Here is a 14,720-nt window from a genome sequence, read left to right on the forward strand (position 1 = left end):
CACTTCAACTTTGGTTTTCATTATACTTTAGCACTAATATGACAATTAAAAATGTAGGCTTATGTATACTGTTTTCATTCTCTTGGTTCTATTTATTGTGATGTTGAATCCTTTTCAAATGGCCTATTCTGATATATATGCAATATCTATAATTGAGGCATACCTGGGAGACACTTTGAATCAAATTATTTAAATGCATTTTAAAATGAGCTGTTTTATGTTAGTGTGGTGTGTACATAATAGAGATCCAAAATTCGTCATACTTTCCATGGCTTTCCAACTTAAGGATCCATAGGGTGGAATTATTTCAAAATGTTATAGCCGGACATCTTTATAGAATTATTTGTAGTCATTAGTGGTAATTTCCCTGAGTGTGCTTGCACGTGTAGAGTATATATGCTTACATGTTCAAATCAGCCATCAGTTATATCTATTGGCACCTATGTTCAAAATAACGGTATCAATTGCGCAAGATGAAATCTGCTCTATGCAATGCATGTTGATATGTGCTTTAACTGCTCTTTTTAAAGTTAAATAATAGGAAATCTCTAATGTTTATTTTATAATGATGGTGAATAACCATGCTGGGAGTTTCAGTTTGAAGGAAATTGGTCCAATAAAAGAAAACACAAATGTTTTCAAATATGCTCTTGATACCAGTCCATAGGTTAGACTGAATGCGATATGTGTCTTTCCAATTTGGATATACAAGTGTATTCATCATCTTCTCATTTAGCATACTAAAGCAGAGTATTGCAATATAGGTTGCTGCAACTTAAGTTTTAGCAGGAGTAACAATAATGAGACATTAGGCCCCAGTGAGATTTGAACTCACGACCCCTGGTTTACAAGACCAGTGCTCTAACCCCTGAGATATGGAGCCACTTGGTTAAGTTATTTTATACACATTTTGGTGTCTGGTTGAGGATGGAAAATGATATACAGCAAATTTCAAATCTTTTCTGGTAAATGTACTTTTTTCAATTACAATTGTTGTGTTTATGGTCATCTTAAGGTTCGTCAAGATTGCATCAAGACAGTCACATAAAATTGGCAAAGTAGTTGTAGTCATCTATAATGGACTAGGAATGTATTACTTTACTTCTTAACGAGCTGTAGGAGAGAGGCCAGGTTAACATAAAACAAAAGATTTTATCCTCCTGCCTTATAAAGGAACACTTCAACTTTGGTTTTCATTATACTTTAGCACTAATATGACAATTAAAAATGTAGGCTTATGTATACTGTTTTCATTCTCTTGGTTCTATTTATTGTGATGTTGAATCCTTTTCAAATGGCCTATTCTGATATATATGCAATATCTATAATTGAGGCATACCTGGGAGACACTTTGAATCAAATTATTTAAATGCATTTTAAAATGAGCTGTTTTATGTTAGTGTGGTGTGTACATAATAGAGATCCAAAATTCGTCATACTTTCCATGGCTTTCCAACTTAAGGATCCATAGGGTGGAATTATTTCAAAATGTTATAGCCGGACATCTTTATAGAATTATTTGTAGTCATTAGTGGTAATTTCCCTGAGTGTGCTTGCACGTGTAGAGTATATATGCTTACATGTTCAAATCAGCCATCAGTTATATCTATTGGCACCTATGTTCAAAATAACGGTATCAATTGCGCAAGATGAAATCTGCTCTATGCAATGCATGTTGATATGTGCTTTAACTGCTCTTTTTAAAGTTAAATAATAGGAAATCTCTAATGTTTATTTTATAATGATGGTGAATAACCATGCTGGGAGTTTCAGTTTGAAGGAAATTGGTCCAATAAAAGAAAACACAAATGTTTTCAAATATGCTCTTGATACCAGTCCATAGGTTAGACTGAATGCGATATGTGTCTTTCCAATTTGGATATACAAGTGTATTCATCATCTTCTCATTTAGCATACTAAAGCAGAGTATTGCAATATAGGTTGCTGCAACTTAAGTTTTAGCAGGAGTAACAATAATGAGACATTAGGCCCCAGTGAGATTTGAACTCACGACCCCTGGTTTACAAGACCAGTGCTCTAACCCCTGAGATATGGAGCCACTTGGTTAAGTTATTTTATACACATTTTGGTGTCTGGTTGAGGATGGAAAATGATATACAGCAAATTTCAAATCTTTTCTGGTAAATGTACTTTTTTCAATTACAATTGTTGTGTTTATGGTCATCTTAAGGTTCTTCAAGATTGCATCAAGACAGTCACATAAAATTGGCAAAGTAGTTGTAGTCATCTATAATGGACTAGGAATGTATTACTTTACTTCTTAACGAGCTGTAGGAGAGAGGCCAGGTTAACATAAAACAAAAGATTTTATCCTCCTGCCTTATAAAGGAACACTTCAACTTTGGTTTTCATTATACTTTAGCACTAATATGACAATTAAAAATGTAGGCTTATGTATACTGTTTTCATTCTCTTGGTTCTATTTATTGTGATGTTGAATCCTTTTCAAATAGCCTATTCAGATATATATATATGCAATATCTATAATTGAGGCATACCTGGGAGACACTTTGAATCAAATTATTTAAATGCATTTTAAAATGAGCTGTTTTATGTTATTGTGGTGTGTACATAATAGAGATCCAAAATTGGTCATACTTTCCATGGCTTTCCAACTTTAGGATCCATAGGGTGGAATTATTTCAAAATGTTATAGCCGGACATCTTTATAGAGTTATTTGTAGTCATTAGTGGTCATTACCCTGAGTGTGCTTGCACGTGTAGAGTATATATGCTTACATGTTCAAATCAGCCTTCAGTTATATTTATTGGCACCTATGTTCAAAATAACGGTATCAATTGCTCAAGATTAAATCTGCTCTATGCAATGCATGTTGATATGTGCTTTAAATGCTCTTTTTAAAGATAAATAATTGGAAATCTCTTATATTTATTTTATAATGATGGTGAATAACCATGCTGGGAGTTTCAGTTTGAAGGAAATTGGTCCAATAAAAGAAAACACAAATGTTTTCAAATATGCTCTTGATACCAGTCCATAGGTTAGACTGAATGCGATATGTGTCTTTCCAATTTGGATATACAAGTGTATTCATCATCTTCTCATTTAGCATACTAAAGCAGAGTATTGCAATATAGGTTGCTGCAACTTAAGTTTTAGCAGGAGTAACAATAATGAGACATTAGGCCCCAGTGAGATTTGAACTCACGACCCCTGGTTTACAAGACCAGTGCTCTAACCCCTGAGATATGGAGCCACTTGGTTAAGTTATTTTATACACATTTTGGTGTCTGGTTGAGGATGGAAAATGATATACAGCAAATTTCAAATCTTTTCTGGTAAATGTACTTTTTTCAATTACAATTGTTGTGTTTATGGTCATCTTAAGGTTCGTCAAGATTGCATCAAGACAGTCACATAAAATTGGCAAAGTAGTTGTAGTCATCTATAATGGACTAGGAATGTATTACTTTACTTCTTAACGAGCTGTAGGAGAGAGGCCAGGTTAACATAAAACAAAAGATTTTATCCTCCTGCCTTATAAAGGAACACTTCAACTTTGGTTTTCATTATACTTTAGCACTAATATGACAATTAAAAATGTAGGCTTATGTATACTGTTTTCATTCTCTTGGTTCTATTTATTGTGATGTTGAATCCTTTTCAAATGGCCTATTCTGATATATATGCAATATCTATAATTGAGGCATACCTGGGAGACACTTTGAATCAAATTATTTAAATGCATTTTAAAATGAGCTGTTTTATGTTAGTGTGGTGTGTACATAATAGAGATCCAAAATTCGTCATACTTTCCATGGCTTTCCAACTTAAGGATCCATAGGGTGGAATTATTTCAAAATGTTATAGCCGGACATCTTTATAGAATTATTTGTAGTCATTAGTGGTAATTTCCCTGAGTGTGCTTGCACGTGTAGAGTATATATGCTTACATGTTCAAATCAGCCATCAGTTATATCTATTGGCACCTATGTTCAAAATAACGGTATCAATTGCGCAAGATGAAATCTGCTCTATGCAATGCATGTTGATATGTGCTTTAACTGCTCTTTTTAAAGTTAAATAATAGGAAATCTCTAATGTTTATTTTATAATGATGGTGAATAACCATGCTGGGAGTTTCAGTTTGAAGGAAATTGGTCCAATAAAAGAAAACACAAATGTTTTCAAATATGCTCTTGATACCAGTCCATAGGTTAGACTGAATGCGATATGTGTCTTTCCAATTTGGATATACAAGTGTATTCATCATCTTCTCATTTAGCATACTAAAGCAGAGTATTGCAATATAGGTTGCTGCAACTTAAGTTTTAGCAGGAGTAACAATAATGAGACATTAGGCCCCAGTGAGATTTGAACTCACGACCCCTGGTTTACAAGACCAGTGCTCTAACCCCTGAGATATGGAGCCACTTGGTTAAGTTATTTTATACACATTTTGGTGTCTGGTTGAGGATGGAAAATGATATACAGCAAATTTCAAATCTTTTCTGGTAAATGTACTTTTTTCAATTACAATTGTTGTGTTTATGGTCATCTTAAGGTTCTTCAAGATTGCATCAAGACAGTCACATAAAATTGGCAAAGTAGTTGTAGTCATCTATAATGGACTAGGAATGTATTACTTTACTTCTTAACGAGCTGTAGGAGAGAGGCCAGGTTAACATAAAACAAAAGATTTTATCCTCCTGCCTTATAAAGGAACACTTCAACTTTGGTTTTCATTATACTTTAGCACTAATATGACAATTAAAAATGTAGGCTTATGTATACTGTTTTCATTCTCTTGGTTCTATTTATTGTGATGTTGAATCCTTTTCAAATAGCCTATTCAGATATATATATATGCAATATCTATAATTGAGGCATACCTGGGAGACACTTTGAATCAAATTATTTAAATGCATTTTAAAATGAGCTGTTTTATGTTATTGTGGTGTGTACATAATAGAGATCCAAAATTGGTCATACTTTCCATGGCTTTCCAACTTTAGGATCCATAGGGTGGAATTATTTCAAAATGTTATAGCCGGACATCTTTATAGAGTTATTTGTAGTCATTAGTGGTCATTACCCTGAGTGTGCTTGCACGTGTAGAGTATATATGCTTACATGTTCAAATCAGCCTTCAGTTATATTTATTGGCACCTATGTTCAAAATAACGGTATCAATTGCTCAAGATTAAATCTGCTCTATGCAATGCATGTTGATATGTGCTTTAAATGCTCTTTTTAAAGATAAATAATTGGAAATCTCTTATATTTATTTTATAATGATGGTGAATAACCATGCTGGGAGTTTCAGTTTGAAGGAAATTGGTCCAATAAAAGAAAACACAAATGTTTTCAAATATGCTCTTGATACCAGTCCATAGGTTAGACTGAATGCGATATGTGTCTTTCCAATTTGGATATACAAGTGTATTCATCATCTTCTCATTTAGCATACTAAAGCAGAGTATTGCAATATAGGTTGCTGCAACTTAAGTTTTAGCAGGAGTAACAATAATGAGACATTAGGCCCCAGTGAGATTTGATCTCACGACCCCTGGTTTACAAGACCAGTGCACTAACCCCTGAGCTATGGAGCCACTTTGTTAAGTTATTTTATACACATTTTGGTGTCTGGTTGAGGATGGAAATTGATATACAGCAAATTTCAAATCTTTTCTGGTAAATGTACTTTTTTCAATTACAATTGTTGTGTTTATGGTCATCTTAAGGTTCTTCAAGATTGCATCAAAACAGTCACATAAAATTGGCAAAGTAGTTGTAGTCATCTATAATGGACTAGGAATGTATTACTTTACTTCTTAACGAGCTGTAGGAGAGAGGCCAGGTTAACATAAAACAAAAGATTTTATCCTCCTGCCTTATAAAGGAACACTTCAACTTTGGTTTTCATTATACTTTAGCACTAATATGACAATTAAAAATGTAGGCTTATGTATACTGTTTTCATTCTCTTGGTTCTATTTATTGTGATGTTGAATCCTTTTCAAATAGCCAATTATATATATATTTATATGCAATATCTATAATTGAGGCATACCTGGGAGACACTTTGAATCAAATTATTTAAATGCATTTTAAAATGAGCTGTTTTATGTTATTGTGGTGTGTACATAATAGAGATCCAAAATTGGTCATACTTTCCATGGCTTTCCAACTTTAGGATCCATAGGGTGGAATTATTTCAAAATGTTATAGCCGGACATCTTTATAGAGTTATTTGTAGTCATTAGTGGTCATTACCCTGAGTGTGCTTGCACGTGTAGAGTATATATGCTTACATGTTCAAATCAGCCTTCAGTTATATTTATTGGCACCTATGTTCAAAATAACGGTATCAATTGCTCAAGATTAAATCTGCTCTATGCAATGCATGTTGATATGTGCTTTAAATGCTCTTTTTAAAGTTAAATAATTGGAAATCTCTTATATTTATTTTATAATGATGGTGAATAACCATGCTGGGAGTTTCAGTTTGAAGGAAATTGGTCCAATAAAAGAAAACACAAATGTTTTCAAATATGCTCTTGAAACCAGTCCATAGGTTAGACTGAATGCGATATGTGTCTTTCCAATTTGGATATACAAGTGTATTCATTATCTTCTCATTTAGCCTACTAAAGCAGAGTATTGCAATATAGGTTGCTGCAACTTAAGTTTTAGCAGGAGTAACAATAATGAGACATTAGGCCCCAGTGAGATTTGAACTCACGACCCCTGGTTTACAAGACCAGTGCTCTAACCCCTGAGCTATGGAGCCACTTGTTTAAGTTATTTTATACACATTTTGGTGTCTGGTTGAGGATGGAAAATGATATACAGCAAATTTCAAATCTTTTCTGGTAAATGTACTTTTTTCAATTACAATTGTTGTGTTTATGGTCATCTTAAGGTTCGTCAAGATTGCATCAAGACAGTCACATAAAATTGGCAAAGTAGTTGTAGTCATCTATAATGGACTAGGAATGTATTACTTTACTTCTTAACGAGCTGTAGGAGAGAGGCCAGGTTAACATAAAACAAAAGATTTTATCCTCCTGCCTTATAAAGGAACACTTCAACTTTGGTTTTCATTATACTTTAGCACTAATATGACAATTAAAAATGTAGGCTTATGTATACTGTTTTCATTCTCTTGGTTCTATTTATTGTGATGTTGAATCCTTTTCAAATGGCCTATTCTGATATATATGCAATATCTATAATTGAGGCATACCTGGGAGACACTTTGAATCAAATTATTTAAATGCATTTTAAAATGAGCTGTTTTATGTTAGTGTGGTGTGTACATAATAGAGATCCAAAATTCGTCATACTTTCCATGGCTTTCCAACTTAAGGATCCATAGGGTGGAATTATTTCAAAATGTTATAGCCGGACATCTTTATAGAATTATTTGTAGTCATTAGTGGTAATTTCCCTGAGTGTGCTTGCACGTGTAGAGTATATATGCTTACATGTTCAAATCAGCCATCAGTTATATCTATTGGCACCTATGTTCAAAATAACGGTATCAATTGCGCAAGATGAAATCTGCTCTATGCAATGCATGTTGATATGTGCTTTAACTGCTCTTTTTAAAGTTAAATAATAGGAAATCTCTAATGTTTATTTTATAATGATGGTGAATAACCATGCTGGGAGTTTCAGTTTGAAGGAAATTGGTCCAATAAAAGAAAACACAAATGTTTTCAAATATGCTCTTGATACCAGTCCATAGGTTAGACTGAATGCGATATGTGTCTTTCCAATTTGGATATACAAGTGTATTCATCATCTTCTCATTTAGCATACTAAAGCAGAGTATTGCAATATAGGTTGCTGCAACTTAAGTTTTAGCAGGAGTAACAATAATGAGACATTAGGCCCCAGTGAGATTTGAACTCACGACCCCTGGTTTACAAGACCAGTGCTCTAACCCCTGAGATATGGAGCCACTTGGTTAAGTTATTTTATACACATTTTGGTGTCTGGTTGAGGATGGAAAATGATATACAGCAAATTTCAAATCTTTTCTGGTAAATGTACTTTTTTCAATTACAATTGTTGTGTTTATGGTCATCTTAAGGTTCGTCAAGATTGCATCAAGACAGTCACATAAAATTGGCAAAGTAGTTGTAGTCATCTATAATGGACTAGGAATGTATTACTTTACTTCTTAACGAGCTGTAGGAGAGAGGCCAGGTTAACATAAAACAAAAGATTTTATCCTCCTGCCTTATAAAGGAACACTTCAACTTTGGTTTTCATTATACTTTAGCACTAATATGACAATTAAAAATGTAGGCTTATGTATACTGTTTTCATTCTCTTGGTTCTATTTATTGTGATGTTGAATCCTTTTCAAATGGCCTATTCTGATATATATGCAATATCTATAATTGAGGCATACCTGGGAGACACTTTGAATCAAATTATTTAAATGCATTTTAAAATGAGCTGTTTTATGTTAGTGTGGTGTGTACATAATAGAGATCCAAAATTCGTCATACTTTCCATGGCTTTCCAACTTAAGGATCCATAGGGTGGAATTATTTCAAAATGTTATAGCCGGACATCTTTATAGAATTATTTGTAGTCATTAGTGGTAATTTCCCTGAGTGTGCTTGCACGTGTAGAGTATATATGTTTACATGTTCAAATCAGCCATCAGTTATATCTATTGGCACCTATGTTCAAAATAACGGTATCAATTGCGCAAGATGAAATCTGCTCTATGCAATGCATGTTGATATGTGCTTTAACTGCTCTTTTTAAAGTTAAATAATAGGAAATCTGTAATGTTTATTTTATAATGATGGTGAATAACCATGCTGGGAGTTTCAGTTTGAAGGAAATTGGTCCAATAAAAGAAAACACAAATGTTTTCAAATATGCTCTTGATACCAGTCCATAGGTTAGACTGAATGCGATATGTGTCTTTCCAATTTGGATATACAAGTGTATTCATCATCTTCTCATTTAGCATACTAAAGCAGAGTATTGCAATATAGGTTGCTGCAACTTAAGTTTTAGCAGGAGTAACAATAATGAGACATTAGGCCCCAGTGAGATTTGAACTCACGACCCCTGGTTTACAAGACCAGTGCTCTAACCCCTGAGCTATGGAGCCACTTGTTTAAGTTATTTTATACACATTTTGGTGTCTGGTTGAGGATGGAAAATGATATACAGCAAATTTCAAATCTTTTCTGGTAAATGTACTTTTTTCAATTACAATTGTTGTGTTTATGGTCATCTTAAGGTTCGTCAAGATTGCATCAAGACAGTCACATAAAATTGGCAAAGTAGTTGTAGTCATCTATAATGGACTAGGAATGTATTACTTTACTTCTTAACGAGCTGTAGGAGAGAGGCCAGGTTAACATAAAACAAAAGATTTTATCCTCCTGCCTTATAAAGGAACACTTCAACTTTGGTTTTCATTATACTTTAGCACTAATATGACAATTAAAAACGTAGGCTTATGTATACTGTTTTCATTCTCTTGGTTCTATTTATTGTGATGTTGAATCCTTTTCAAATGGCCTATTCTGATATATATGCAATATCTATAATTGAGGCATACCTGGGAGACACTTTGAATCAAATTATTTAAATGCATTTTAAAATGAGCTGTTTTATGTTAGTGTGGTGTGTACATAATAGAGATCCAAAATTCGTCATACTTTCCATGGCTTTCCAACTTAAGGATCCATAGGGTGGAATTATTTCAATATGTTATAGCCGGACATCTTTATAGAATTATTTGTAGTCATTAGTGGTAATTTCCCTGAGTGTGCTTGCACGTGTAGAGTATATATGCTTACATGTTCAAATCAGCCATCAGTTATATCTATTGGCACCTATGTTCAAAATAACGGTATCAATTGCGCAAGATGAAATCTGCTCTATGCAATGCATGTTGATATGTGCTTTAACTGCTCTTTTTAAAGTTAAATAATAGGAAATCTCTAATGTTTATTTTATAATGATGGTGAATAACCATGCTGGGAGTTTCAGTTTGAAGGAAATTGGTCCAATAAAAGAAAACACAAATGTTTTCAAATATGCTCTTGATACCAGTCCATAGGTTAGACTGAATGCGATATGTGTCTTTCCAATTTGGATATACAAGTGTATTCATCATCTTCTCATTTAGCATACTAAAGCAGAGTATTGCAATATAGGTTGCTGCAACTTAAGTTTTAGCAGGAGTAACAATAATGAGACATTAGGCCCCAGTGAGATTTGAACTCACGACCCCTGGTTTACAAGACCAGTGCTCTAACCCCTGAGATATGGAGCCACTTGGTTAAGTTATTTTATACACATTTTGGTGTCTGGTTGAGGATGGAAAATGATATACAGCAAATTTCAAATCTTTTCTGGTAAATGTACTTTTTTCAATTACAATTGTTGTGTTTATGGTCATCTTAAGGTTCGTCAAGATTGCATCAAGACAGTCACATAAAATTGGCAAAGTAGTTGTAGTCATCTATAATGGACTAGGAATGTATTACTTTACTTCTTAACGAGCTGTAGGAGAGAGGCCAGGTTAACATAAAACAAAAGATTTTATCCTCCTGCCTTATAAAGGAACACTTCAACTTTGGTTTTCATTATACTTTAGCACTAATATGACAATTAAAAATGTAGGCTTATGTATACTGTTTTCATTCTCTTGGTTCTATTTATTGTGATGTTGAATCCTTTTCAAATGGCCTATTCTGATATATATGCAATATCTATAATTGAGGCATACCTGGGAGACACTTTGAATCAAATTATTTAAATGCATTTTAAAATGAGCTGTTTTATGTTAGTGTGGTGTGTACATAATAGAGATCCAAAATTCGTCATACTTTCCATGGCTTTCCAACTTAAGGATCCATAGGGTGGAATTATTTCAAAATGTTATAGCCGGACATCTTTATAGAATTATTTGTAGTCATTAGTGGTAATTTCCCTGAGTGTGCTTGCACGTGTAGAGTATATATGCTTACATGTTCAAATCAGCCATCAGTTATATCTATTGGCACCTATGTTCAAAATAACGGTATCAATTGCGCAAGATGAAATCTGCTCTATGCAATGCATGTTGATATGTGCTTTAACTGCTCTTTTTAAAGTTAAATAATAGGAAATCTCTAATGTTTATTTTATAATGATGGTGAATAACCATGCTGGGAGTTTCAGTTTGAAGGAAATTGGTCCAATAAAAGAAAACACAAATGTTTTCAAATATGCTCTTGATACCAGTCCATAGGTTAGACTGAATGCGATATGTGTCTTTCCAATTTGGATATACAAGTGTATTCATCATCTTCTCATTTAGCATACTAAAGCAGAGTATTGCAATATAGGTTGCTGCAACTTAAGTTTTAGCAGGAGTAACAATAATGAGACATTAGGCCCCAGTGAGATTTGAACTCACGACCCCTGGTTTACAAGACCAGTGCTCTAACCCCTGAGATATGGAGCCACTTGGTTAAGTTATTTTATACACATTTTGGTGTCTGGTTGAGGATGGAAAATGATATACAGCAAATTTCAAATCTTTTCTGGTAAATGTACTTTTTTCAATTACAATTGTTGTGTTTATGGTCATCTTAAGGTTCTTCAAGATTGCATCAAGACAGTCACATAAAATTGGCAAAGTAGTTGTAGTCATCTATAATGGACTAGGAATGTATTACTTTACTTCTTAACGAGCTGTAGGAGAGAGGCCAGGTTAACATAAAACAAAAGATTTTATCCTCCTGCCTTATAAAGGAACACTTCAACTTTGGTTTTCATTATACTTTAGCACTAATATGACAATTAAAAATGTAGGCTTATGTATACTGTTTTCATTCTCTTGGTTCTATTTATTGTGATGTTGAATCCTTTTCAAATAGCCTATTCAGATATATATATATGCAATATCTATAATTGAGGCATACCTGGGAGACACTTTGAATCAAATTATTTAAATGCATTTTAAAATGAGCTGTTTTATGTTATTGTGGTGTGTACATAATAGAGATCCAAAATTGGTCATACTTTCCATGGCTTTCCAACTTTAGGATCCATAGGGTGGAATTATTTCAAAATGTTATAGCCGGACATCTTTATAGAGTTATTTGTAGTCATTAGTGGTCATTACCCTGAGTGTGCTTGCACGTGTAGAGTATATATGCTTACATGTTCAAATCAGCCTTCAGTTATATTTATTGGCACCTATGTTCAAAATAACGGTATCAATTGCTCAAGATTAAATCTGCTCTATGCAATGCATGTTGATATGTGCTTTAAATGCTCTTTTTAAAGATAAATAATTGGAAATCTCTTATATTTATTTTATAATGATGGTGAATAACCATGCTGGGAGTTTCAGTTTGAAGGAAATTGGTCCAATAAAAGAAAACACAAATGTTTTCAAATATGCTCTTGATACCAGTCCATAGGTTAGACTGAATGCGATATGTGTCTTTCCAATTTGGATATACAAGTGTATTCATCATCTTCTCATTTAGCATACTAAAGCAGAGTATTGCAATATAGGTTGCTGCAACTTAAGTTTTAGCAGGAGTAACAATAATGAGACATTAGGCCCCAGTGAGATTTGATCTCACGACCCCTGGTTTACAAGACCAGTGCACTAACCCCTGAGCTATGGAGCCACTTTGTTAAGTTATTTTATACACATTTTGGTGTCTGGTTGAGGATGGAAATTGATATACAGCAAATTTCAAATCTTTTCTGGTAAATGTACTTTTTTCAATTACAATTGTTGTGTTTATGGTCATCTTAAGGTTCTTCAAGATTGCATCAAAACAGTCACATAAAATTGGCAAAGTAGTTGTAGTCATCTATAATGGACTAGGAATGTATTACTTTACTTCTTAACGAGCTGTAGGAGAGAGGCCAGGTTAACATAAAACAAAAGATTTTATCCTCCTGCCTTATAAAGGAACACTTCAACTTTGGTTTTCATTATACTTTAGCACTAATATGACAATTAAAAATGTAGGCTTATGTATACTGTTTTCATTCTCTTGGTTCTATTTATTGTGATGTTGAATCCTTTTCAAATAGCCTATTCAGATATATATATATATGCAATATCTATAATTGAGGCATACCTGGGAGACACTTTGAATCAAATTATTTAAATGCATTTTAAAATGAGCTGTTTTATGTTATTGTGGTGTGTACATAATAGAGATCCAAAATTGGTCATACTTTCCATGGCTTTCCAACTTTAGGATCCATAGGGTGGAATTATTTCAAAATGTTATAGCCGGACATCTTTATAGAGTTATTTGTAGTCATTAGTGGTCATTACCCTGAGTGTGCTTGCACGTGTAGAGTATATATGCTTACATGTTCAAATCAGCCTTCAGTTATATTTATTGGCACCTATGTTCAAAATAACGGTATCAATTGCTCAAGATTAAATCTGCTCTATGCAATGCATGTTGATATGTGCTTTAAATGCTCTTTTTAAAGTTAAATAATTGGAAATCTCTTATATTTATTTTATAATGATGGTGAATAACCATGCTGGGAGTTTCAGTTTGAAGGAAATTGGTCCAATAAAAGAAAACACAAATGTTTTCAAATATGCTCTTGATGCCAGTCCATAGGTTAGACTGAATGCGATATGTGTCTTTCCAATTTGGATATACAAGTGTATTCATCATCTTCTCATTTAGCATACTAAAGCAGAGTATTGCAATATAGGTTGCTGCAACTTAAGTTTTGGCAGGAGTAACAATAATGAGACATTAGGCCCCAGTGAGATTTGAACTCACGACCCCTGGTTTACAAGACCAGTGCGCTAACCCCTGAGCTATGGAGCCACTTTGTTAAGTTATTTTATACACATTTTGGTGTCTGGTTGAGGATGGAAATTGATATACAGCAAATTTCAAATCTTTTCTGGTAAATGTACTTTTTTCAATTACAATTGTTGTGTTTATGGTCATCTTAAGGTTCTTCAAGATTGCATCAAAACAGTCACATAAAATTGGCAAAGTAGTTGTAGTCATCTATAATGGACTAGGAATGTATTACTTTACTTCTTAACGAGCTGTAGGAGAGAGGCCAGGTTAACATAAAACAAAAGATTTTATCCTCCTGCCTTATAAAGGAACACTTCAACTTTGGTTTTCATTATACTTTAGCACTAATATGACAATTAAAAATGTAGGCTTATGTATACTGTTTTCATTCTCTTGGTTCTATTTATTGTGATGTTGAATCCTTTTCAAATGGCCTATTCTGATATATATGCAATATCTATAATTGAGGCATACCTGGGAGACACTTTGAATCAAATTATTTAAATGCATTTTAAAATGAGCTGTTTTATGTTATTGTGGTGTGTACATAATAGAGATCCAAAATTGGTCATACTTTCCATGGCTTTCCAACTTTAGGATCCATAGGGTGGAATTATTTCAAAATGTTATAGCCGGACATCTTTATAGAGTTATTTGTAGTCATTAGTGGTCATTACCCTGAGTGTGCTTGCACGTGTAGAGTATATATGCTTACATGTTCAAATCAGCCTTCAGTTATATTTATTGGCACCTATGTTCAAAATAACGGTATCAATTGCTCAAGATTAAATCTGCTCTATGCAATGCATGTTGATATGTGCTTTAAATGCTCTTTTTAAAGTTAAATAATTGGAAATCTCTTATATTTATTTTATAATGATGGTGAATAACCATGC

General features: G+C 33.4%; 12 non-coding genes across 12 annotated transcripts; all 12 read right to left on the reverse strand.

Annotated features, from left to right (window-relative positions):
- Window positions 1-810: 810 nt before the first annotated feature.
- On the reverse strand, window positions 811-883 carry TRNAT-UGU (transfer RNA threonine (anticodon UGU)). Its single transcript has one exon. It is a non-coding gene; the product is annotated as a tRNA-Thr (tRNA).
- Window positions 884-1,986: 1,103 nt separating this feature from the next.
- Window positions 1,987-2,059, reverse strand: TRNAT-UGU (transfer RNA threonine (anticodon UGU)). The gene has a single exon. It is a non-coding gene; the product is annotated as a tRNA-Thr (tRNA).
- A 1,107-nt stretch (window positions 2,060-3,166) lies between these two features.
- On the reverse strand, window positions 3,167-3,239 carry TRNAT-UGU (transfer RNA threonine (anticodon UGU)). Its single transcript has one exon. It is a non-coding gene; the product is annotated as a tRNA-Thr (tRNA).
- A 1,103-nt stretch (window positions 3,240-4,342) lies between these two features.
- Window positions 4,343-4,415, reverse strand: TRNAT-UGU (transfer RNA threonine (anticodon UGU)). The gene has a single exon. It is a non-coding gene; the product is annotated as a tRNA-Thr (tRNA).
- A 1,107-nt stretch (window positions 4,416-5,522) lies between these two features.
- Window positions 5,523-5,595, reverse strand: TRNAT-UGU (transfer RNA threonine (anticodon UGU)). The gene has a single exon. It is a non-coding gene; the product is annotated as a tRNA-Thr (tRNA).
- A 1,108-nt stretch (window positions 5,596-6,703) lies between these two features.
- Window positions 6,704-6,776, reverse strand: TRNAT-UGU (transfer RNA threonine (anticodon UGU)). The gene has a single exon. It is a non-coding gene; the product is annotated as a tRNA-Thr (tRNA).
- Window positions 6,777-7,879: 1,103 nt separating this feature from the next.
- On the reverse strand, window positions 7,880-7,952 carry TRNAT-UGU (transfer RNA threonine (anticodon UGU)). The gene has a single exon. It is a non-coding gene; the product is annotated as a tRNA-Thr (tRNA).
- A 1,103-nt stretch (window positions 7,953-9,055) lies between these two features.
- TRNAT-UGU (transfer RNA threonine (anticodon UGU)) lies at window positions 9,056-9,128 on the reverse strand. Its single transcript has one exon. It is a non-coding gene; the product is annotated as a tRNA-Thr (tRNA).
- Window positions 9,129-10,231: 1,103 nt separating this feature from the next.
- Window positions 10,232-10,304, reverse strand: TRNAT-UGU (transfer RNA threonine (anticodon UGU)). Its single transcript has one exon. It is a non-coding gene; the product is annotated as a tRNA-Thr (tRNA).
- Window positions 10,305-11,407: 1,103 nt separating this feature from the next.
- TRNAT-UGU (transfer RNA threonine (anticodon UGU)) lies at window positions 11,408-11,480 on the reverse strand. Its single transcript has one exon. It is a non-coding gene; the product is annotated as a tRNA-Thr (tRNA).
- A 1,107-nt stretch (window positions 11,481-12,587) lies between these two features.
- Window positions 12,588-12,660, reverse strand: TRNAT-UGU (transfer RNA threonine (anticodon UGU)). Its single transcript has one exon. It is a non-coding gene; the product is annotated as a tRNA-Thr (tRNA).
- Window positions 12,661-13,769: 1,109 nt separating this feature from the next.
- Window positions 13,770-13,842, reverse strand: TRNAT-UGU (transfer RNA threonine (anticodon UGU)). Its single transcript has one exon. It is a non-coding gene; the product is annotated as a tRNA-Thr (tRNA).
- Between the last annotated feature and the right edge of the window lie 878 nt (window positions 13,843-14,720).

This window comes from Taudactylus pleione, unplaced genomic scaffold (genome assembly GCF_031769625.1).
Source record: "Taudactylus pleione unplaced genomic scaffold, aTauple2 ptg000117l, whole genome shotgun sequence".
NCBI lineage: Eukaryota > Metazoa > Chordata > Amphibia > Anura > Myobatrachidae > Taudactylus > Taudactylus pleione.